Here is a 24,628-nt window from a genome sequence, read left to right as displayed (position 1 = left end):
GCTCCCCCACTGAGGTGAGTGGCTCTGCGGAGCTGTCAAGGTGAAATCACACTTGTTCCAAGAGGATACACCAGCCAAACTGTCAAGTTAGTGCAGCAAAACCCCCCAACTTCCTCTCTAACCATTTCTTATGTTGCTTTCACTCGTGTGTACTCTAAATTTGTGCATAACAAAGGTGTAACATGTGCAAAACGTGGTTCACAGGTTCTGTCTATCTCCAATGATGAAGAACATGAAAGCACCCATTAGCTGAAAATAATTATAAATAAAAAAAGGGTGTCTTGAAGAAGCAACTTAAGTGAAGTGTTTATTTAAGAAAAAAGGATTTTTAAAATTCTCTTTTATTGATTGCGTTATCCATAACCCTCAAAAACTAATTTGTGTGGGTGCTTCGAGCGATTTCTCTGCTGGATGCTAATGTTGTTTTTACTAATCATCACGGTATAATGTTCCTGCCTGAGCGAGTTTTGGCCTGCAGTTATATTAAATTAGGCTGTATGCATGGCATGCTCGATTCGCAGAACTATTTGAAACCTACCCCACCCCTCTACCTCATTAACTATTCAAAGTGAACTCCTGATCCTGGGGGGTATTGACATTAGTTCCCCTCTCCACTGGGACAAGCAGTTTGGAATGTTTAAAAAGGTTCAGCAAGTCTTGTCCAAGCTGTCTTAAAGTTTGTTTGTTTTTTATTATACAAAACAAAGCTAACTTATTTCCTAATGTGTGTCTAGCAGCTTGCTTGGAGAACAGCCCCGTCCCTGTCTGCATTATTAAGCGAGAAGCTAACTACATCTTTCACTGGCTCTTGTTCACCACAAACGAGACAATAACAAGCATATCAGCAGCGAAAACAGGAGGAGCACTTGTGTTGTTCGGCAAGCTGTTGCTCGCAGACTTTAATCCTGCTCTGACATGATGAGGTAGACTTGTTACTAGGATCTTCTTCTGCTCCTGTGCGTCTGAACCAATCCCTTTTCAGCACAGCAATCTTTGCGTTGACCTTCGGCGTGGATTTCCTTGAGGGCAGGGTGGCCTCTCTGGAAGTTGAACCAAGTGGCTTAGGGTGGAGGAATCATCAGAGCTGCTGCTGATGCAGCCAGAGAAATATATGAATGACTGCAAAGATGTAGCCACTGAGCCAATGGGAAGAAAGGGAAAATCACTGGGCCAATCGCAGGGCTCTTTTCTTCTCCCCCCTGCAGCATCTCCCTGACTTCTTCTCCTGACTGTTACCAGGTCAGTGTGCCTGCCCGCGCCTCTGAATAATCTGTTTCATTGGGTCAGTGTGCCTTTCTCGACGCGCCTGACTGGCTGCCGAGGCATACGCGGTTGCTAGGGAGCTCAGCCAATCGGAGGAAGGCGGAAGTTTCACTTCGGTTTCCAGGCAGGTTTCACGTGCTGTAGATGTTTTGGCGGGAGAGTGGGAGAGCTACTAAGTGGGAGGGGCTGCTACACAGTGAAGTGGAGCATGTGATGGGGTGAGTGTGTGTGTGCTTGTGTGTGTGTGTGTGTGTACATTTTGCCCTGCCTCTTGCTTTCTGATGCAACATCGAACTGCCTCTCCTGGGCTACTAGGGGACCTTGTTATGTATTTTTTTCTTCCTGTCCTCTCGCAGGAAACGAGAACCAATTGCTGTGCTGTTGCCATCGGAGCGGGGAGGTTTGTTTTCTCTCCGCTTCCACCACTGGTACCTCCCCGTCGACAGTTACCTTAGAAACAAGAGCAACTCCAACTCTATTTCCATCCATGTCTCTTCCTTCAATGATTTATCGTTGTTTTCTTTTTTTAATCTACCACACAGCACCTGCCTACCAACACTTTAGAGGCCAATCGAGTGTTCAGAACATTCTGGGACATCTCTGAGGAGGAAGAAGTGCAGAAGCATCCTGCTGGAGAACAGCTCATACAATAGCACCTGAACTTTTGTCATGCATGCCTGTGATGTAAAAATAACAAGATTAACTGTTTGGTAGAGTAGCTTGCACCCCTAACCCCTAAAAACATACACAAGCATGTCTTTCACCAGTACATTAACTCCCCCACCCCACTGAAGCACGCAGTTAAGGCAGGAAAGTAACTCATCCCATCTGACATGGGTCTCCAAAAAGCCTATTATTAACACCCAAGTGCACACGGAGTTACAAGGATTATACTGGATAGGAAGGAGTGAGTGGACACAATTCTCCTTCTCAGGACAGAAAACAAACATTTTGGACCAGTCTCGGTTTCTGTAAATATTTTATTGTAAACACAACGTCTTTTTAAAAATTTCTTAATTGACACAACTTAATTTTTTTTATGTTTATGTTTATGCAACTATGACAGGCATTTTAAAAGAGTTGTTAAACAAGTTTTAAAGATGTTTCCCTTTCCGTCTTTTGTTGTATTAAACCAATAACATACACAAAAAAGTTAACATTATTATTCACTGCTTCTGCATGTTTGATTGATGTCTGTGGCAGAGGGAGTGGGGGGTGGGGTTGACAGTGAGGTCATAATTATCAAAGTTGGAAATATGAACCAGATTTCTTGATAACAGATCTCCAAGTGGCAATGGTGGACATTTCTTACCCACCCAGACCACAAATTCCAATATGGCCACCACATGTCTAAAGTATAGCAATATTGCAGTGATAAGATGCACCTTTAAACTCCTTTGATTGAAGCCATAATCACTGTACTTGACCTCAACATCTGATGTGGCTTCTTGTACTTATTAGCTTTACATAACATTAGAGCCAATGGTTAATTTGATTTGCATGTATTTTGTACATGCTTGAAAACTCAATCCAAAATCCACAAGTAGACCTTTTACCTCCACCTGAGAAGTAGTGTTCTGTAGTAATTACGCCAAATCCGTGATGCTGTTGGAAATACATAAAAAAACAAAACAGAAGACTGAGGGTTGGGTTAGAAGAGGGGCTATAACTCCCTGAAACAATGCATCTCCAATAAACTGCATTAGTTAATTTAAATAAAAATGTTCCTGTGTGCACAGCGCTCTTAACAAGATCCAACTGGCATTATTTTTCAAGCATTTCTTAATTTCCTTGTATCCCTTTTTAAGATCCATATATAACAAATTTCTCACACTTCAGGCTTTACTTTGCCAGGTCACCATATTGTTTTTGTGTAAATAGTTTTGTAGTTAGTAACTTTACATTGTGAAACCTAAGGAGTAAACCTAAGGATACGACAATGAGGCTTTTCAGTGTCATTTCAACATAGTCCAACTGTGCAGCATTCTTTGTGAAAACTGGGGAAGACATTTTGTCTTTTCACCCATCCTCCTCTTTGACCCCTCTGACCTTTTCTTTCAGTCTATCAAAAAAGGTTACCAAGCACCCTCCATAGAAAGTGCACTTGGCCAGGTGTGCATTCAGTAATTAGGGATACAAATACTAACTATGAGGAGCGATGAGCATCCTGTCGGTAGCTAGAATCTGCTTCATTCTTAGATGAGGGAACCAGATCAAACTGAAAAAATGTATATACTTATTATATTCAAAAAGCAACATCATGGTTCCAGCATAAGTATGTTAATGTGGACTTTTGTGCTTACAACAGTTGCTTACCTTTGACTACAAACAATTAAGCTTTTCATATAGCACCGATAGGCAGAAAATATTATCAGTTGCATTATCTCAGACCCAATTAATATTAGTTCTACATGTCAGTTACAGAATCCCATTAGTTCACATCCAGTCCTTTACAGTACAGTACAAAATAGTACAGTCAAAGTCAAGTGTCAATTTACTGCCAACTGGTGAGAAGTTATCTATTTAAAGAAGCTGAGACTATTGCATTGAGTGGTTGACTTTGCAACATTTCCTTCTCCTGAGTAAGCAAATTGTGACTGTGAAGAGACAGGAAGGAGATGCAGAAACAACACAGAAGCTCTGAAATTATTTCTATGGGAAAGAAAGTTAATAGCAGCAATAATCCCACCAACAAGGCGAGAGAGAGATAGCAAAATACATACACCCAGCCAGGTCTACCTTATATGTGAAGGTAGAATTTGCTGATAAGGACACTTTCATTGAGGCTATTTTTGGATATGTAATAGTTCCGCTAAAAAATTTAAATATTCACTGAAAACCAGTTTTTTAAACCACATGACCAGTTGCCCAGATAAAATATGATGTGCTTCAATTAAATGAGTTTTACTTTTACAGTTAAAATCTGACATTTATTGTATTTGTTGTTGAGACGGACTGTTTTGGGTTTGGAAAGACCTTAGTTTTTTTCAGAACTATTAGAATGAGGTGATTGAAAAACCAAATGAGCTGCAGTGAAGTTGCTGAATGCCTTTAACAAATGCATTTGTAAGTGCATCTTGCCTTTCACTGGGCATCTTCATGTAAATCCTGGTTTTAGTTCATCTGTGATTATCCTATTCAAATAAAACAAATGCTTTTCTTCTTGTTTTTATGCTGTACCGATTTACAATTAGATATTTGCAAACTCTACTAGGCTTTGTCTTCGTGCACCTCATTGATAATTTGACTCATAACACATTTAAATTCAGTTCTAGCTAAATTTTACAGAATTTTTGTTTCTCCTGCTTCATAAACTAAGCATTTTGCTTTAAACGTCATACAATTTGATTGAAAACTATTTTAGCTTCTCTCTTCTCAGCTGTTCCTTATAACAGCATCTGTAACTTAGCACACGGACAGGAAATGAGCTCAATTGTAAAATAACAAAAACTGTTTTTTAAGGGAACACAGATTTGTTAGATTAATAAAAAGCATGGTGCATCTATTTTCAAGCCATCATTTAAAACTGAATATCAAAGAACTAAAGACTTTAGTTTTACTCAAGTACATGACATTTGGACACTCAGTTCTCAAAACTTTGAGTACTGAGTCAAACTTCAGGTTCTTGTTTTCATCTAACAAATAACATCATAGACAACTGTTGAGCTTTCTGCAAGACCAAACAAGTCTCATTTCTTTTATTTCTCTGTTCCCTGATGAATTATGCAATGCAGTGTTGCATTATGCTTATGATCCCGGCAATGGCACAATCACCCAACCGGTCTGAATAACAACACTAGTACACATCTACGCTAGCTGAAGGACACCTGCAAACTGCATCCAGAAGCTGTTTTGGATATTTCCCAGGTGTCATCACTCTGCCGCTATGCCTGACAAATGATTTGTTTACCACCTGAGCCGCTGCTGCTGCTCAGTAATCATTAAGAGTTCATTTACCAGCAACTTTTCCCTGCAGCTGGAAGTGTGAAGACATACTGACAGACACAATGCTTGAATTAATTTCCACATAAGTCTTCCAAACCGTGTCTGGTATTTGTTATATATAGTTACATTCAACTCATCACATTAAAGGGGTGTCAGAATACACGTAATAGTGAGGGAAGTGTATCCCTCGGGTGGTTCTGGGCTTCAAATGTGTTACCTTTGGATGAACCCAGGGAGAGCTGAATTCATTTGCTGAGCCCCTGCTGTACCTGTGGCTAAAATCAAGAGGTGTTGACAGTACAGGCAGGAGGAGGGGGACATGAAGGAGGGCTGAGCTTTCCAAAAAAAAAAAAAAGAAAACCAGGAACATTTTGCATCTTTGTCACGTTGTTTCGCAATCAATTTATGTGAAAAACAGCCTTTTCAAACCAGGATTTGGACAGATAATTAAATGACACCGGGATGGAAACTGTAAAATTGGGATGTGAAAGTGCATATTGTACAAGCACAAACAAATGACGAGGTTGTTTGTGTGGGGAGGGGGCTGAAGATGGAAGACAAAGCGCCTAGTTGACACATACCATTAAGTAAAAAGCCACCAAGCAAATTGTGTTTTAATGTGGCGAACTTGAATAATTTCAACATTCAGAGTCTTATCACCTCTGCTGGCAGTACACTCTCAGAAATAACTTGCTGAGGAGAAATTTTTTGACTTCCTCACTGGTAAGAAAGAAAAAAAAATGGCTCAGACATAAATGGGCTGGGACACGCTGTCTGCCGCTGTGCCTGACACATTAGAGGCGCAGGAAGTTTCAGGTTTAGATGACAAGTTCTGAGTTCAGAGCTAACACAGAGGCTGCTTTGCCTCTTCAAAGGACTCAAAGTGGCACACTTCAAAGTAAAAGACAGCAAATGACTTAAAACAGTAGATGAGATTGCACAACATGTGACGTCTGTGTTTCTGAATGCGGTACATCGGCCACACATCATGTTGTCTTCACAGAAGAAAAAAATACACAGAAATACGATTAACATATCAGCGTGGAAAACAACATTGACAAGTAGGCTGCACCTAAGCAATTCAACTTGGTAAAAAAAACAAAACCTCTCAGATATACTTGACAAAATGACAATAAAATAAGTGAGAGTATTGGAAATGTGCAGTTACGGGAGCTTAATTTTGCTCTAATTAGCTATTGCCAATGTTAAACACAGGGGAGCCATATTAATGTGTTATTGATCTGTTTTTGTTGTTGTTGTTTTATAAATACATTAAACAGAGGAACAATCTCTTGTTCGCACATTAAACTTTATGAAAACTGTCATACGTTCTAATCTTGTTTGTGTATTTTCCAGTTTGTTTTGTGATTAATTACTCATGTACATTGTCATACAGAAAGCTGATACAATTTTGAAATCACAAAAAGTGGAATGGTATGTTTTAAAGTGTAGTTTAAACCTAAATGTGTAAGTTAACAGGAGGGGCTTCTCGGTTTGAAAAAAACAAACACTTGAGCACATTAGTGTAAAAACTGAACCGTGTGGAGTGCATTTGTGTGTCCTCTATAATCCCAACCATGATAAACAAAAGTCAGCAGCCAGTTACCTATGGACATTAGTGTGTAATTAAATCTGAGTATGGATACAGCTCAAGTTTAATGAAACCTATAGAAGTGCAAAACTATTTTTACCCTGATCATGTCATCCTTTCTTTGCAACATGGTGAAAGCATCATGCTGTGGAAGTGCTTTTCTTGACCACGGACAGGGAAGATGGTGAGAGTTGATGGAAAGGTGCATTGAGATTGAAAGAGGGAAATCTGTTACAGAGTTCAAAAGGCTTGAAATGGGGAGATTCAGCAAGACAAGGGCTTAAAACCACAGGAACTCCAACAAGCTGAGAATATGTAACAAGACTTGAAAACTCCTCATATTGTCTCCATTCAATTTACCTTCAGTCTAACTCTAATCTGTTGAAAGAATGGGCAAAGATTTCTCTAGATATGCAAAGCTGGTAGTGATAAAAAAGAAAAGCCAGAGGTAGTTCTACAAAGTACTGACTTGGGGGCAGATTGCATATGCACTCCCACACATTTCCCATTTAAATTTGCAAAGAAAATGCGAGTATCCTGTGTGCTTTTCCTTCAACTTGATAATTGTGTATTACTTTGTGGTAGTCTATAATAAAAAAAAAAATCCAACTAACATGCATTAAAGTTTTAGGCTGTAACTTGACAAAATGTGACGAGTTTAAGATGAAGAAATAGTTTTACAAGGCACTGTATGTAAATACATTCAACGGCGATATACTGTGTTGCAAAATAACAAACTTGTGATTTAAATAACTCCAAATGAAAACAATATCCGTGGATGTTTATTCACAGACAAGTGATTAGCTTCAATTAGAAATAATTTTAAAAAGACATGCAGACAATGCAACAACAACCCCCTTCTGACTGCTTCTTCCCAGTTTTGGGTGGGGTCCCTTTCACTGTGGAGTGGGGCTGCTGTAGATGGGGGGTTGGGAGCCGTCGAGCTGCAGCTTAGGCAGGGCTGATGCAGGGGTGGGGGGCTGTTTGCTAGACAGCCAGTAAACTCAGCATGGGAATTTTCTGAAAAGTTGAGAGAGCAACATTTTGCATGTTATCAGCTGCACAACAAAGGAGTGGGACAGTGTGAAAACATAACATCCTGCATGAGTTGACCAGCACACCATTCAAAGGCTGCAGCATCTGCCTTCATCCACGTATTGTCTCTTGGGGAAAATAGGACTTACACGATGGATCAAATAGTCTCACTTGCCTTGTTTTGCTTCACTCTTTTGCACTCAGTAACCCCCTTTTTTTCCCCTACAGATCAGCCATGGTTTCACAGCACTTTTTTTTCTCCTTCCTCTTTTGAGTGATGCCATGCACAGGCGTGCCCCCAGCTTGCAATGAGGGTCAACAGCGAAGGTTGTTGTTTATGCCAGTGTCACAGTGCATCCATCAGAGGAGGACATTGTGAATGGCCCTAGGGACTGAGCTGAAAATGGCTCTGTAGTGTTGTAAACTTTGAATGCAGTAAAGGACATTTCAGTCCCAATCTGTTTGCCTTACTTTATGATATATCCTGCTGGTAGCTTTTACTTCAAAATACTTTACTACAAATAAAAGCTACAATGCAGAGGGAACTATGAAGAGCAAAATTGTGAAAGACAGAGCTGTGATCAGATGATGAGCCTGCAAATATAAACTTTCTTTCAAACTGTATATTGTAGTGAATAACTAACTCAGCACATCACCCAGAATACACCCTGATGGCCTGGACAGTGTCCAAACCTAGGTACAATTTACAGTCGTGGACTTGAAGATTGATGTTCGCAAATATTCTCTGTTCAAGCTGAGTGAGCTTGAACTGTTTTTTTGTAAAAACAAATTTAACAATACAGTTATTTTGTTGTATGTGCAAAGATAGTACAGATTAAAAGCAGTAATTGCTGTGAAAGTTGATTTCATAAAGTATTGAATACTTTATACATGCCACATTTTTCAGATTTTCATTAGTAAATAAAAACAACCATTCTCTAGTTGTACACCACTTTGTTGCGGTCTACTACATAGGAACCCAATGAAATACATTTAGGTTTGTAGTTGTAATGTGACAAAATGCTTAGCTGGATTTTACACAGCTCATAATTTTTAGATTGAGTTTACAGGTTACGTTTAGATAAATGCACCCAGACAGATTTGAATCTGGTTCATGCTTCAAGCAATGAGGCCAAAGGTCAGCAGGAACAAGTCATGTGACAAGTAGCTGCCGTGCATGCCACAGCAAGATGTTGTGCTGCTTCCAATGAAAAAACTGTGCCTGATGGACCAACTCTTGTTGCAGACTAATAAAGTACAAAACTGTGACATTTAACAGTGATCCTTGTTTTACATGTCTGCTTGTATGCAAAGTCTGTCTGACAAAAAGTTTATTATCTGTCTCTAACAGCACTCACAACTAACTGCAGCCCTGCACCTGCACAGAATGAATACAGTGAGAACTCTCAATATATAAACATAACAAAAATCATTAAAGAAAGAAAAAGAACGTGGATGGATGTTTTGGGGGAAAAAAATTCTGCTGAAGTGATGAGTAATAAACAACTCTACTAAATTGTTTTTGATAACACTTGACAGCCATGATTTGATTGATTTGTTGAGGAATTAGCATGTATTACAAATAGCCTTCTCAGTAGATTTTATCTCAATTGACAGCTTCTGATTCTTTTATTTGTAATCTAGATTCAAGCCGTGTACGGCACATTCTAAATGTACTGTTAGAATGCAAGACAACATTACACAAATTGTGCAGTATTGAGTCTTTGTTAACAAATAGGTTTTGGTTAGCACAAAATTCTGGATCCCATAACCAATTTTTTTATAAAGTGCTTTATGTCAGTCACAGTTCAAACACTGGGTGAAAATGTGTAACCGGGGGAAGGATATTAGTGAGCGAGATTTGATTGCAAGCCATTTTAAACAGGGGATTGACTGTGGCGTACACTGCTGAGAGCAACAGACTCCCACTTTGATAATGTGACTGAAATGAAGTTGCTCATGTGCCAAGATAAAAATGTAAAATTTGACCTGAATATTTTTTTTCTAAAGTCAATGAATCAACAAAAAAAGGATTAGGTGCAGTGGATAATTCCCCAGATGCCTCAATTTGGTATAAATTTCTATCAGCCTGTCGGCGAAGACAATAGCTATTCTTAGAGGGGCCAAGACTAAAGCAAACTTCTATTACTATCTCAACAGAGCCAAAGTGGTTCATGCAAACACTGTTTCATGAATCTTTAAAATGCTGTTACGTTTGCAGTGGACAGAAACAGGTAACTCTACACAGAGGAAATGGAGGTTGGCGACTGTGCGTCATGACTGAAACACTGACTGAAACCAAAACTTGTAACGTGTTTCCAGACAGGAAAGTAAGACAGAGTAAACATAAATGAAATAGTTTACATTAGAACCAATAGGTTGAACAAATAGAATATGCTGTTGCTTAATTAATAATATTTTTGCAGCATTTATTTAGGCACAGAAATATTGTACAAATAAAAACCCATCATGCTTTTTAATGCCCAGTGAAAATGTTTATTTACAGTTACATTTGCTTATCTTTTTAACACCCATGTGGGATAATCACATTTGTGAATCTATTTGTTGCCGTGACAGAACATAGCACATCATCATATTCACCCCAGCAATTGGGTGGGTGCAGCAGCCCTATCTAGCAGAAGCTCCCAATCAGCTGAGCTGCGGCTGAAGACAGTCACATGTCTTATCTGGGTTTGTTTGTTTTTTTTTTCCTTCCACGTGTCAAGATACACGAAACAGGAGGCGGGACCAAACAAACCTGATAGGCTCACTGTGTGTCACCAGGTTATACTGGGCAAAGAGGGCTGTTCTCTTAAGGGGCCAGAGACATTTATTTTTTCCCCCGAAAAACAATACAGGATCATCTTAAGAAAACTATGGAAAGGCGGGTTTGAATGTGTAATAGAGCAAAGGGGTGTACACTTAAATGGTTAGGTCATCATGACATCTTGGAAAAAAAAAAAAAGAAAAACAATGCAATGTTGCTTCCTTATGTTGTTTACTTGACAGGACACAGTTTTTGCGATATATGTATTTAAATCAATTGTATATAGTAATGAATTCAGGACTTAACAGTTTATAGATACATCACTGACTAATACTCTAAACAGACGCATTCGGTTTTTTTTCTGTGTGCTATTTTAACGCTTCCTATCTTAATATCTAATAAACAGCATACATACTAGTACAAATACCTCAAAAATCAATACAATAAAAAAAATACAACCTAAGCTGCATTTTCTAACCTGTCAATGTCTTATTTGCATAACAACAGTGTGGCGCCTTTCACATTGAGATGGGCGGGCCATTTGTGACCCAAGGCGGGGTGGCGGTGGAGGAGTGGGGTGGTGTGGGGTGGGGGGGAGAAAAAAAGGAAAACAACTCCTCTACTGCCAGCAGAAGTCTGATGGTTGTAATGCGAGAAGCTGCACGGCTCCAACCTCCACACTCCATAGGAATCAAGGAGACTGCAACTCGTCAAGATACCACCAACAACAACGGACAGCGCTTTTCCTGGCGGTGAGTGTTTCAAAGCGGTCGCCTCTTTGTTGAAAGCCGGTGGGGACAAAATGTAACGGACGAGCCCGCGCGCACACATGTCGCGTGGGACCAGAGTTTATAAACAAGCGGAGCGGGCAGCCGGCCTCATATACCCGGGCTCAGACACGACGAGGCGGTGTTGATAAGCGGATATCAGGCGGGTGAACGCGGTCGCAGAATTGGATTTATGTGCTGGTTCTAATATGAATTGTTGTTAAAACGTGGCGGTGTCATCGAGGGAGGGAGAGCCCTGGGGGAAAGTAACTGGTGAGACTCAGCATCGTCCCGGTGGCACATGTTGGTTGGTGTTTGGGCACTCTCTTCTGTTAGCAACTTTCGCTATAGCAGTTATTACTGACTGTAAACAGTTAGCTTACTGTATACGATGTAAGGATATTGTGTGTAATTATCGCAGTTTCTGCTGAATGGCTGGTGAATTTGAGGAACACTTTGTCCGGTGAGAAATCGGAAACTTAAGATTAAGCTAGTTTTCGCTGTAACGGGTTAGCGACAAGTTATAGCTCCGGTCAAAGTTGTTACACAAAAGTTGACCAGTTCTGTAACTGGTTAACTTGTGTAACTTTTGTAACAGCCATTTTTATCCACCTGGTTCCTTTATTAATATGTAATCGCAGCCGTGTTGCTGTTTGTGCTGCTTGGCAGTAATGCATTGTCCTGTTCATCTCAGCGGGTTGACGCGCACGGCTGTCCGGATTTTAAGCTGCTGATGCGGATGCAAGCGCCACAGCTCACCGGTGGACCTCCGGAGACTCAATAGCGATTCAAAACAACTTGACTACGCTTATAAATCTTGACATATTTGATGTAGTTTTTTCGGCTTAGCACTCTCAATATCATCCTTATAGCTTAAATGAAATAATGAATTTTGTCATACAAATACAAAATATTCATTGATTTTATTTTATATTTTGCTAGAGAAAAAAAAATAAAAATTGGGGTGTATTGCTTTAAAGCAATAAACCCCAAACCTCTCAGCGTTACGTGCCTTTGATTCATAGTAGTATGAAAGCAGTACGTGAAGAGCCGAGTCCCAGACCAGCTTTGCATGTCGGTGAGCACAGATGGTGCAGCAGAGGGAGCCACTTTGTGCTGGGACTTTGAGCCTCTGACCATCAGCGGACTCACTGCCAGGCCTCCCCTGCAGCCCATAGGCAGTGTGTCTGCGGGGGTGCGTGTGTGAGAGTGAGTATCGAGTGTGTGATGTCTTTCTTTGTGTCTTCCTGTATTCTCTGTTTGTTTTTTATATGTCTGACGCTATGGTAATAGTGTCAGGCCTCTGATGACTGCCAGTGGAAGTTCAAGACAGGGCTTGCTTTGTCACTGACACGCAACTTAAGTGCACATTTGGTATTGTTGAAACTTGTTGCTCAGCTTACTTCATATGCTACTTTCCTGAAGAAAAAGTTAACACTCTGTGGGATTGTCCTGAATTTAAAAGTGGAAACTAAGAGAGTTGTGCCCATCACATCCAATCAAATCAGTGTCGTTTTATTATTACATTTTGCATATGAAAAGATAAAGATATCAGTCATATTTTTATACTGATGTCTTTTTATACTTCTCAGTATTTATGTTTTTTCTTTTTAACCTGCTTTCACTCCAGATATGACATCATGCTCAAAGAAACTTTCACAAAGGGAAACGTGACTTTAGCCGCCTCGCTTGGTAAACACAACACCGGCGCTTCCAGTTTCAAGTTTCGCATTTGCACACCCCTGCCTGTTTGTCTCCACTTACAGGACAAAAAAAGGAATTACTGGAACACTTGACGGAGTGATATAACAGTTGTTTCTAATTTGGGCAGATGGCCAACGAGGAAGAGCGAGCGCACGCTCCCGTGTCCAATAGGCATAGTGAAACTGGTTATCTCCGTCATGAAACGGTCGCTGCACGCACCGCACTCAACTGGCGGTCTAGTCTAGAGTTTTGGTTTCACTCACACTCAGTTGCCACTGGGTGTGCGTTTGTAGATTACTAGAACAGATAGGCATCTATCTGGTGACAGTAAGATTTAGAGAGACAAAAACAAACAAAACAATTGTGTATTTTGATGTTGAAGCAACTCATAGTGAATTTTCTGGCACTCAGTTTGGATTTGGCTCATTATTCGAAAGGATTGGCAAAAATATGCTTGAGGAGAGCAGCAAAGCTTTAAATCCCCCCGTTGCACAGGCTGTTTCCACATGATTGGGTTCTGTTCAATTTTATTTTGGCTTATTCTGCATCTACTGTCTTCATTTATGCATAAATTTAAATACCCATCTTTCATGCTTCTGAGATGATCCACCTCTGCTTGTTTGTTTTCATTGTTACGGCATACATGTAAGCTTCTTACCGGACATTATAATGAGTAATGATTTCTTCCCATGTAATGCAGATCGGATGAGATCATTCCATCTGCCACAGGGCAAAGTTTTTACTGAAAACAGGATTATATTTAGCATTTTTGTTTCCTTTCGAAATAAATCGCCACTAACTAACGGAGCATATGCTCATAAACACTTAGTCATGCTAGCATATTTTGGTATTACACCAATTTCACGCCTAAAATCATCCCCTTCTAAAGTTTCCACGCCATCTATCCCCACTGTTTTGTCTCCAGGGAGTTTACCGCTGAGGCGTCGGATGGATGATGAGGAGGAGGACATGTCACTGCCCACCTCACAGCTCAGGGTATTACCCTTCGGGGACGTCAAGCAACACGAACAGTGGTCGAGCAGTCAAACAGTGGCCACGGTCACTGCTGCTGCCGTCGTGGCCACGTCACAGGACCACGGCAACCACGGCATCAACGCCGTGTCCTGCAGCATACACCTGCAGCCTCACGTGCCCTTCAACGGTAAGGAGTGGGGAGATATTCTGACCCTAAACAGGAAAAACAAAGCGATACATATGCAGCACAGCTTCTTGATGAGAGCTAGGTTATTAAAATATTTTATTTTATTTAAGATTAAAATTTTATCTTAATTTTTTTCCATCTAGTAAAATGACATTTAATATTTACACGACTACTATAGCATAGAAGTATATAAAGTAAGCTCAGAATTAAATAGTTCTTATAAAGTTTTTTTTCTGCCTTATCAAAATTACATTTATTTTATAATGTGCTATAAATGCATACCTAACTAAATTTAGATGATAATTGCATTACACTGTTTCTTTTATGAGGGGTTTTCCTTACAAGAGGTTCTTAAAAATCTAATTAAAGAAAAATGACAATAACGATTTCATAGACAGATAAAGTTACATACCCACGTTGATAACGGCCGTCATTCTGAATCTAATAGCATTTTCCCATGTCTAATCCAATCCGTGTGACGTCATGTTAAGTAAATTAAATGAATGTTGAAGCAGAATGCTGCTTGTTTTGTTGACTCGGTATGGGTGTATGAGAGCTACCTGTTGTTCTGGGCCTAAAATCTTTGCTACGGTAAAAACACCGCCTGTTGTGAGCTTGTCGCTCATTGTAAACTAAGCAGTAATAGATGTCATACGCTTGGCTCGGTGCCACCCCTCCTTTGCAAACAAAGTCTGCTGTCGTGCATGAGGCAGAATAGCAAGGCACAATAACAACAAATACATTGTTTTTCCCTCTTAGTGGCATGACTGCAGATACGCGCGCCTGAGGTAGAGTGAACTCAGTGACAGCCCAATAAAAGCTGGTAGTTCACTGAGTGTCTCGTTGATTTAATTAGGTGCTTTAGTTGTATACCTCGGCTCAGTCTTCTTGTTGATTTATGAACTCTTTATTTGTACTCTTGCTGATTTTTCTAGGTTCTAACTAAATCATATGTTACACAAAAGCCAAAATGTTCAAGTCTAAAGGCTTTTATTAGCTCTTTTCCCCAGTCTGATTTCTCCTTAAGACCTTCAAAGGTCAACCATTCAAGCTGCCCATGTCCTTTGAGAATATTGCTCACTTAAGGATGCAGCTGAAGCAGTGATCAAATTCTTGGTGGCTTAGAGGTCGACATGAGTTTCTCATAGTTAGACCTAACACTATGCCTCAGGCCTCGGTGGGAGGTAGGGGTGGACTGTTTTAGGTTTGTGGGTTGCTGTGACTGTATGGTAGAACAATCATAGCACGAAGAACACACAAACATTCCCATTGGAAATAAGCTTCTTCAGGATGCCACTTACTTAAAGTGTGGTTTATATCCCTAAACTGCATGTAGTAACTGCATTTAATTATTATTTTTTAATTTATTGATATTTATTGATGCTCTTGTGGAACAAGCACCAGAGAAAATAGTAAAACTTGCATTTGTGATAATGCTGTTAGTTTCATTATATATATAACAAACATTAGTTGAAATTTATCGAGTCAAGAATAAATCAAAATTCTTATCATGATAAGAAATATTTAACAATCCATGATAAACAATGCAACAAACGCCCAACATAATGACTCATAAAATTTCTTTAAAAAAAAAAAAGAAATTAAGTATTTAAAAAAAAAAACTAAAAAAGAAGATTATAAGAAGATTAATTTGATCTTTTTAGGCAACGCTGGATCGCCCTTACATCTTCCCGCTCAGTTTGTGGCCATGGAGGACCGAGGAGGAAGGCACATTGTTGAGGAAGAGGACAGAGGGGCGGAGGACGATAGGATGGCACAGAGGCCCGAGGTGGAGCCAATGGGGCTGAGTGCCGAGGCCCAAATTGGTCGTAAACTCCGGGAGATTGGAGACAAGTTCCACCAGGATCACATTGAACTGGTAAGCCTCTGCTCTCAGCATTGAGGTGAATCCACAATAAACCAGTGAAGTGCCTCAAAGATACAAGGGGATGAAAGTATAGTATATCAATATATCATTTGTTTTGAAACAACTTGTGAGGTGGGGCAGATTTTGGAACTCATGAGTAATATTTGATTTAAACACATATTTACGTGGTAAAGTCTATGACAAGCAGGTAAACAAGCTGGTTATTGTCCTGCCTGGGAGTTTTATTAGTCACGTTAATTAATAGGTACAGCTAAAGATTCTTATCAGCAGCCCTGACTGTTCTGGAACGAAGGCTGCTTTGATAGCAAGGTGTGGTTTTTGAGAAGCGGTTAAATGCGTAGTTTCGTAGAAAAGGTGAGAATTGCTGAAAGAACAGAGAGACAAAAAAAATTACCCTTGTGGAAGAGCAAAATTTGAAGAATGACTCTGCAGAGTTCAAAGATGAGCAGGTGAGATCGATACTACTGTCACAAACATTAGCGTGCAGCACGTCTGTGTCTGGGTAGACTTTGCCGGCTGTTTATACGCGCATCTAAAAATAGATTCTGACTCACACACTTATGAACACAGCCAGTAACGTGACGGCTACCCACAATACCTCACTTGTCCCGCCGCCTGCCTCAGCCTGTGCGTGTCTGTGTGTGACTCTCTAGCAGAGCGATAAGAGAGAACTTTCTTTTATTTTCCTGATTTGTCAGGCGTCTGAGCTCGGATTGGTTTCTACCCGGTGGAGGAATATTCCATTGGGAGAAGCCTCACAAATAACCCGTTATTATATCCAATCACTTCCCTGTGTTGCTATTGTTAGACGTCTGCGCTTGCTTTCCAAGCAGAACTTACCGTTACGGGCCAATGTGTGGCTTTTTGCCTGGCTGAAGCAAACTTTACTTGTGGTTATATTCATTTTTAAGAAAAAACCCACCCTGACATTAAGCGAGAGGGGCAAACATTCACATTGTTTTAATGGTTTAGGGAATAATAAGAAAATAAATTGCACACTGTTCTCCTTTACCAATAAAAACGAGTGCAGAAAGATGAGCTTCACGAGAAACACTGGGTTACTGTTTAAATAAGCCTAGTAGCGTAGAATTAAGGGCAATTAGGGACAATTAGGGTACATTTAGTGGTGCTGCTTAAATTCAACCCAGTCTGCCGGTTCTGCATCAAATAGCCTGTGGCAGAGTCTGATTCCTAGACTGGTAGGGACCCTGATGAAGGAAGCTCTTGGAGTGCTTATGCAACAAGCTGCAATATCTACGGGTGGCAGTTTCAGTCCCAGTGGCTGAAGGGAGGCGGGAGATTCCCGGACGCACATAAACGGGACCAATGAGATCACATCATTGGTTAAGAAAATAATGAAGCAGAGTCAGCAACCTGATTTACTTTTTGATATCTGGATTCTGTCACAGTAGTATCAGTAGTAGTGGGTGTTATATCATAGAGAGTGTGTGGAAAAGGACACAAATCCCCAGAGCAGAGCAGCAGATTTAGCTGATTTCAGCAATTTAAAACATGTGATCGAACGCTTTATTAACTGTCTACACTTGCACAAAGAGGTTGATTCAAGGTTTGGTGTTGCTTTCTCAGCTGAACACTGGTGGCCTTAACTGCACCAAAGTTTCTCTGTGTGAGGCTGAAGGCTGTGTCTGTGAGCTTCAGTGGCTGCAACCCATCAATGAGCTCAAACTCCACTGACAGCTTTTGGATTTTGCAACATCTTTCCTGCGCCTGCAAATATGGCATTGTCACGTCACACGCTTGTCTCGCAGTTGTTTTGAAATTATCCAACTAATGGGCTCCACACACGGGACGCAACGGCAGAGACACAAGTTGAACATTCTTCAACTCTTGTGTCATGTCGCGAACCCACGTATGCACGTCTAACTGCACGATCTCGAATGTCGCCTGCTGCATATCAAGCCCTTCATGATCAGCTGATGATGCAGAGCCTGTAGCCAGCAGCTTCCTAAATTTACCACTATAGTTCAGACTTTGTTTTTCTGGCAACAAACCTAGCAGTTTTACCGATTTATGTGTTAATGTAGCATTTTGTCCCACAAAAACTAACATTTTTGGAGTTGCTTTAAATTGCTAAATTTATCTTAATCTTAAGGTACCTCACAGAACCTCTCTTCAAAAAATCATAACTTTCCCATTAAAGACAGCAAATATTAGAGTTCGTCTCAGATACAGGCTAATGTTGTGGAAACATTCAGCGTAGTTGATCTAATCCTTCTCACTTGCAGGGTTTTACCTCACATGGCGTTATTCTTCTACTGATAAGTGAGATTCATTGGCATTTTTTTCTTTTTTTCCTCTTGCAGTTCATGAGGCATCAGAGACAGAACCTGCCCGTGTGGATGCGCCTTACAATCGCCCTCTTCGGCTTTTTGTTCCCAAGAGAGCCTCTGGTGCCACGCCTGAGGAGAGAGCAGAGATGAAGGGACGTTGAGCTGGGCTTTCACTTTGGCCTTTGTACTCTAATTTGAACCAAGGACTCGAACTTTAAAGAGATGGCACTGTAAGATGGAACGACGGGTTTGGATTTTGTTTTTTCTAACTGAATATGAAGATGAGATGAAGAAGACACTGGTCACCGCTGGACGGAGACTGATTACTGTTTTTTTTTTATTATTATTATTATTATTTTGTTAGTTTATTTTGTTTTGTTCTGCATCTCCGAGAAGAAGCCATTTTGTTTGAAGAGATATTTTGGAAATATTTGTAAGATGACCTATTTTGTACAGCAAACTGCTCTTTTTATCTGGTGTGTCGACTCCTGAAGGACCTCCATCTGTCCAGGGAATGCCTTACTCTCTCCTCCTGCCGCAGTAAAATGCCCTTTTGCATCAAAAATATCATGCGAGAGAGAGAGAGCGATAAAGATTAAAGTTTAGGTGACAAGACTGTGGACATTTCCGTGCTGAAGTTAGAGACGCGAACCTTTGAAGAAAGACTCAAGGCACATTTCTGAGTTATTCTCCTAAAGACAAAAGAAAGCCCCGTACTCACCGTTCACCTCTCCACATTGGCTCATCAAACCTGTCGGTCTGCTCAGATACACGTTGAAAATCAACTGTTTGAATGCACCTACTTGAATTGCACGTGCCAAAGAGATTCCGGGCACGACGCTTAAAGATGCGACGCAGTAATAGTTTTGGGGTCACGTGTCTGGTGCTCTCCATCTGCAAGTCCTGAGACCAAACAAGCACAAACCAACACAGACCCAGAAGCCTCACTCAGTCTGGGATTACCATCAGGGATCCGTGAACAATCACCTGAAAAGCTCTGGATAAAAACGCCATCGTTCTCCCAAACGTCCAGTCACTCGCCTGGCTGGATCGACAATCGCAAATTTTGCCCTTTGCTGCACTGCGGCTTCGAGCCAGTCGATCAGATGTATTGGCAATCAAGGCGGGGTGGGGTTTGTTTCTCTCCAGCGCTGTTCCGAATGCGACATGTCTCAAACTGCCAGCTTTACTTCTGTACAGTTTAAAAAAAAAAAATCTCTTACGGACATGGGAACACGTTCATACAACCTTTGTGCAGCGACTCACACCAACACAGCCACTATGTGTCGATGTAAATTCTGGAATACTATGTTAGAGATTGTTCCTTTTTGGCATCATATTGGGTTATAAAGTCATTATATAAACATTTGAAGACACTGATTGTTTTTTTGGTTTTTTTTGTTCACCTTTTTCTTTTTTTTCTTCCTGGGAGTAGTTAGCAGTCATACTATCATATAGACCTAACTCATTCAGCTGTATTTGCTAAAGAGGAGATGAACATGAAGTGTGTTACATGCTGTCAAGTTTTTTTTTTGGTTTGCTATGAGAGTAGCTGAGTTTGTTTCCTGCAAACACTGAACGCTGAGCCAGTTTAGATGGTTTTGATACACACTGTCATCTGCAGTCCAAAGCACCACAGATACACTCACTTAACTACTCCCTGAAGATGAATTTCATTTTTGTTTCATCTGAAGTAATTTATTCTAATTTATTTTGTGCGCAACTGCTCAGTGCTACTGTATAGACGCCGTCTCGGCTTGTACAGTCCTTTTTCTCGTCGTCGTCAGAGTGCGTTCAGTTTTCAAAGCCTGCGTGTGAGTAGGTTGGACTAAAAGCCATGTGCCTCGTGCTCTATCTCTCTCTCTCTTCCTCTCTCTCTCTCTTTTTCACGCGCAAAACGCCGTGAGTTGTTACAAATCGCGCGAAACGACAAGACAATCAAAACTTGCAAAAAAAAAAAAAAACAAAACAAAAACTTGTGCCTTGTGAGTAAAAAGACCTGCCCCGACATCATCTTCATCAGCACTTGGCATAGTATATCCCAGAGTTCAGCGGTCCCGACTCTCCCGTTTCACAAATCTCACTTAAGCTCGCGAGGCACAGGCTCAACCTTTTCGACATCTCTCGGCACGAACGGCGACCTTTGTCACCTGCGCTGAGCCCTCTCAAAACCAGAAACGACTATTTTTTGCAACATGCACTGTAAAAAGATTTCTGTTTATTTTTCTTTTCTTTTTATCTGTATACTGTATTTGCAGCTCTCTCTTTCTACTTCTGTGCTGAGCTTTCCCTCTTGATTGCTGATTGATCGGCCCGACCCGTTCGGGTTTTTCGTGCTTTATGATCTGCAATCGAGCGAGGCTTTGAAGGAGGAAATGAGCCGCCGCGGTGCCCAGTATTGTTTCTGTTTGAGACGAGTTGAACAGCCGCTCCATCGGAGCCTGATGTTAGTTTTCCGCCGTCTCAACCTTGGCTGAAGTGAGACGTTTCTGTTCAGATCTTCAGGGTCTTTGATATCAATATCAGTTTTGTTTCGGAAAAAAACGGAGAAAGACTGTCAAGTGTTGTGATTTGGTGTTTTTTTTTTTGTTTTTTTTTTATATACATTTGACATGAATTTGACACACCAGTTGCTATCTTTATACAACAAATTTTACATACTGTTTTTTGTAAGAAGAAATAACTACAACATGATGTTTTTGGTTTTCTATGATTACAGTTTTTAACATAAGACATTATTGATTTTGGATATTGCCAAGTCTGCTGTGTCACTCAGTTAAAGGGCTTTTTAATATATGTAAATGGAGTAAAAAAAAGAAATGCATGTCCAACATTCCTGGAGATGAAATCTATATCCTAAAAGGTTTGAATGTAACTTAATTGAGTGAGAATCACAATAACGCTTTTTACTACGTGAACCGAACAGTGGAATCTTTCTTGAGACTTCTGCGCTCAGCTGTATCGTCTTCACCTTCTGCTTTCTTTGCGTTCAGAGTGGTCTCAAGGATTTCACACTCGTGTGTGTCCTGATGAAGTGAGACCCAGTCCAGATGTAGCAGTTTTTTCTTTCTGACGAAAGCATTGGCTGTGTTATCTTTGGGACTGCTCTGCGTCTCCTGTGCAGATTTTTTTGAACCACGCAGGACACTGGAGCGATGGGGGGATTTAGAGGAGGAGGACAGGCGGAATATTTGTTCTTTTTCTAGTGCAATATGCTGTACATAAGAGCTTGGCTCACCAAATCTTACAGTTTCTCTTAATTTTGTTCTGTTGTAAAATGGGTACCATTGCTGTTTTGATTTCTATTAAAACTTTATGAACTGTTGGCATGTTCTGTGCTTCATTTTTTTTGTTCACAACAAATCCAAATCATGGCACACTTTTGTTGCACAAACTTTAACTAAAAAGAGTAAGCATCTTTCATTTTTCCTCGTATTAAAAACAGTCTTCACTGTCTAATCAGGCTTTCTTGTGGTGTTGGATTAGTCTTTATTTTAGGATTATTATTTATGGAAAGGTGCTGGGCTCAAAGTAGTTATTTTGATCAGTTTTATTGATGTAGACAGTGTTTATTGTAATTAAAGAACAAAATACAGGCTCCCTTGCGAAGTAAAATAATGCTAATGATTTTCTTTTGTTATGACATAATTACGTAGAACTCAGCTTTAAACACAAAATTGAATAATGGCATTTCTAATAAGTATTACAACAAGAAAACCTAATTTTAACTGGATAATATTGTTGTCATTCTTTAAAGAGTGATCTCTACAGTCAATATGAGGATAAAATCTCAGAAACACAGATTACAAATAACCATTAAAACACACACATCTAAGAGCAAATTAAAGTAACCAGTTAACAAAACACTTTAGTTAATTGTTTTTGAACTGTGGGGTAAGCCAAAGTGCCCAGAGAGAAACAACACATATGCAGGGAGCTAGGACTTTCTGCAAGCCAGCAGTTTTAACAACTGCTCCACTGTAAAGCCCTCAACTAAAACAGGTCAGGATAAATATAAAGATGATTGCATGACTATAAACACTGATTTAAACAAATAGTTCTTCAATTTTGACACAGGTATTCACTGACAACGCCTGTCTAACATCTGTTCCATGACGGAAGATTTGCTCACCAGCTTTACTTCTGCAAATATTGGCAACCTTTAGCAGATAACTCGGGGAGAATTTGTGGCGGATTACCAGCTAAGACATAAACAATGGAAAGCCATTAACTACTCTACAGGTAAAAACCAAACTGAGATTTAGAAATTCACTTGCATCATTCTCATAGAGACATATATCCATTTCATTATGGATGTGCAATGTTTAAAGGAGATGCCTGACAAGCATGCGTAAAAATCTCCACCATCCTCTGCTGGAAGCCTGGACTGAATATTTACTTCTATATTACTGACATGCAACATCTGAAGTCCTCACATTTTTTTCTTAGTTAAACCTAATAAACACAGATAAACATCTCAGCACCCTGAGGGGTCGGAGTTGCTCCTTTATGTTGAAAGACTTTGGTCAAAAACTACTCCAACTCTTCAAAGGAAATTACAGTCCTCCATAGAAACAATGAAGTTGTTGTGTTTAGGTTTTGACTGCATTGAGTAGCTGAAGATTTTTAAAATACAAACCCCCCTCCCCCCCTTGAATCTGCCACAGCAAAGCTTCTGATGCAACAATAATGTCTTATCCTTCCCTTTAGGCGTGAGTAAAGTTCAACTCATCATCCTAGCTCCACATCTTCCTGCCTTGGTCAGACGTTTTGCATAAAATTTGAGCAAGAAAACAAACACAATTTGCATCTATGATGTCACTACAGAAGGAGAGGGAGTCGAAGATGCAAGTGTGCAGAGGAGGCTTTTCACACAAATGCAGCAAATATCTTATGTTGCTTCCTGCCATACAACCTCAAGATATAATCAGTGGTTTTCCAATAGTCCAGTATAACACAGAAACATGTTGGTTGAGGTAATTCATACACAACAAGCTACAATTTTGGCCTAACATTCAAATAATAACTTTAAAAACCAAAAAAAAAAAATGAAACCCTGACTTACTGTAAATAAAAAGAATTGACAGAATGTGTTTCAGATTAAAGTCTCTGAAGATTATGAAAGTCAAACTAAATCCAGGCAGGAGCTACTAGGATAGGTCATTTAGGATCACACTCTTAAACTAATAAACAAAGCTACATTGACATTTGTAAAATAAATAAATAAATTTAAAAAACATATTTAATCAGTCATGTGCAAATTCCTTCACAAGGTTCTGGCTACATTTAGCAACAGCCCCCTCCACCCCCCCCACCGAAAACGAATAAAGACTCCTCTGTGACTTGACACCATCGATTTAACTCTAAAAGTCCCTAAAATATTAAATCAGACCAGATAAAGGGGCTTTTCATGACTCCTGGAGGAATTGTTGGAGCTAATCACTACGTTCTTCATGTGCTCTATGCGCCGTCTGAGGAGGGAGACAGTACACAAACTGTGACTTACGTTTCTGTCACTGAGTCATCTATAGAGCAATCCCCCCCCCACCCCCCCAGCAGCTGCTTTGTGTTGACATGGGCAGCAAGGTGGAGAGTGAATGTGTGAGGGGCAGGGTGTTCAGATACATGGCCTGAGGAAAAACTGTGCACTCATGTCCTCAGGAAACTGAGTAAACACTGAAATACAGTGCAGGACTGGTAATTTTTTTTTTTTGACATGACTTTAAATGATTCTGTTACAGCTGTCACCTCTCGGGCATTTCCTTTGTCTTTTACCGCTCACACAGACAGCACATGGTTGATGCTGCTCTGACACAACAGTGCGCTCATGTGAGACTCAGACGCTCATCACTAATTTCTGTAACTAAACGGTGTAGCACAAGATCTGAAACCATTATGAAGCATCAGCTTTCAGGTTAGTTCAGTGTTTTCCTGCCTTTGCCCGTGATGAACAATGATTTAGTTGTTCCCCTGCCTCCACGCTCCCGATTTAAATTGATGGCTCATTAGAAGGTTCTGCAGAAGTTAATGACCTGCTGAGGAGTTAATTAATTAATTTGAATTAGGTCTGTGGGAGCAGACCTAATTCTGCGCTCTACAGTCATTGGCAGTTTCAGATATGGGCCATATGGGCAGTTCTCCAGGGAAGCATCAAAAATGGGACGCGGGCACAGGAACACCAAATATTACACATTTCCGATTTTATACTTTAAACA

At 40.3% G+C, this 24,628-nt stretch overlaps 1 long non-coding RNA gene across 1 annotated transcript; it reads left to right on the top strand.

The window, feature by feature from the left end:
• Positions 1–934: 934 nt before the first annotated feature.
• On the top strand, positions 935–2,253 carry LOC111611444. Its single transcript, XR_002754054.1, has 3 exons — positions 935–1,481; positions 1,620–1,691; positions 1,806–2,253. It is a non-coding gene; the product is annotated as an uncharacterized LOC111611444 (long non-coding RNA).
• The last annotated feature ends 22,375 nt before the right edge of the window (positions 2,254–24,628 follow it).

The sequence above is a fragment of the Xiphophorus maculatus genome, chromosome 15 (genome assembly GCF_002775205.1).
Source record: "Xiphophorus maculatus strain JP 163 A chromosome 15, X_maculatus-5.0-male, whole genome shotgun sequence".
In the NCBI taxonomy this organism is placed as follows: Eukaryota; Metazoa; Chordata; class Actinopteri; order Cyprinodontiformes; family Poeciliidae; genus Xiphophorus; species Xiphophorus maculatus.
The sequence above is the reverse complement of the archived record's forward strand: the minus strand, read 5'-3'. Positions and strand labels throughout refer to the sequence as shown.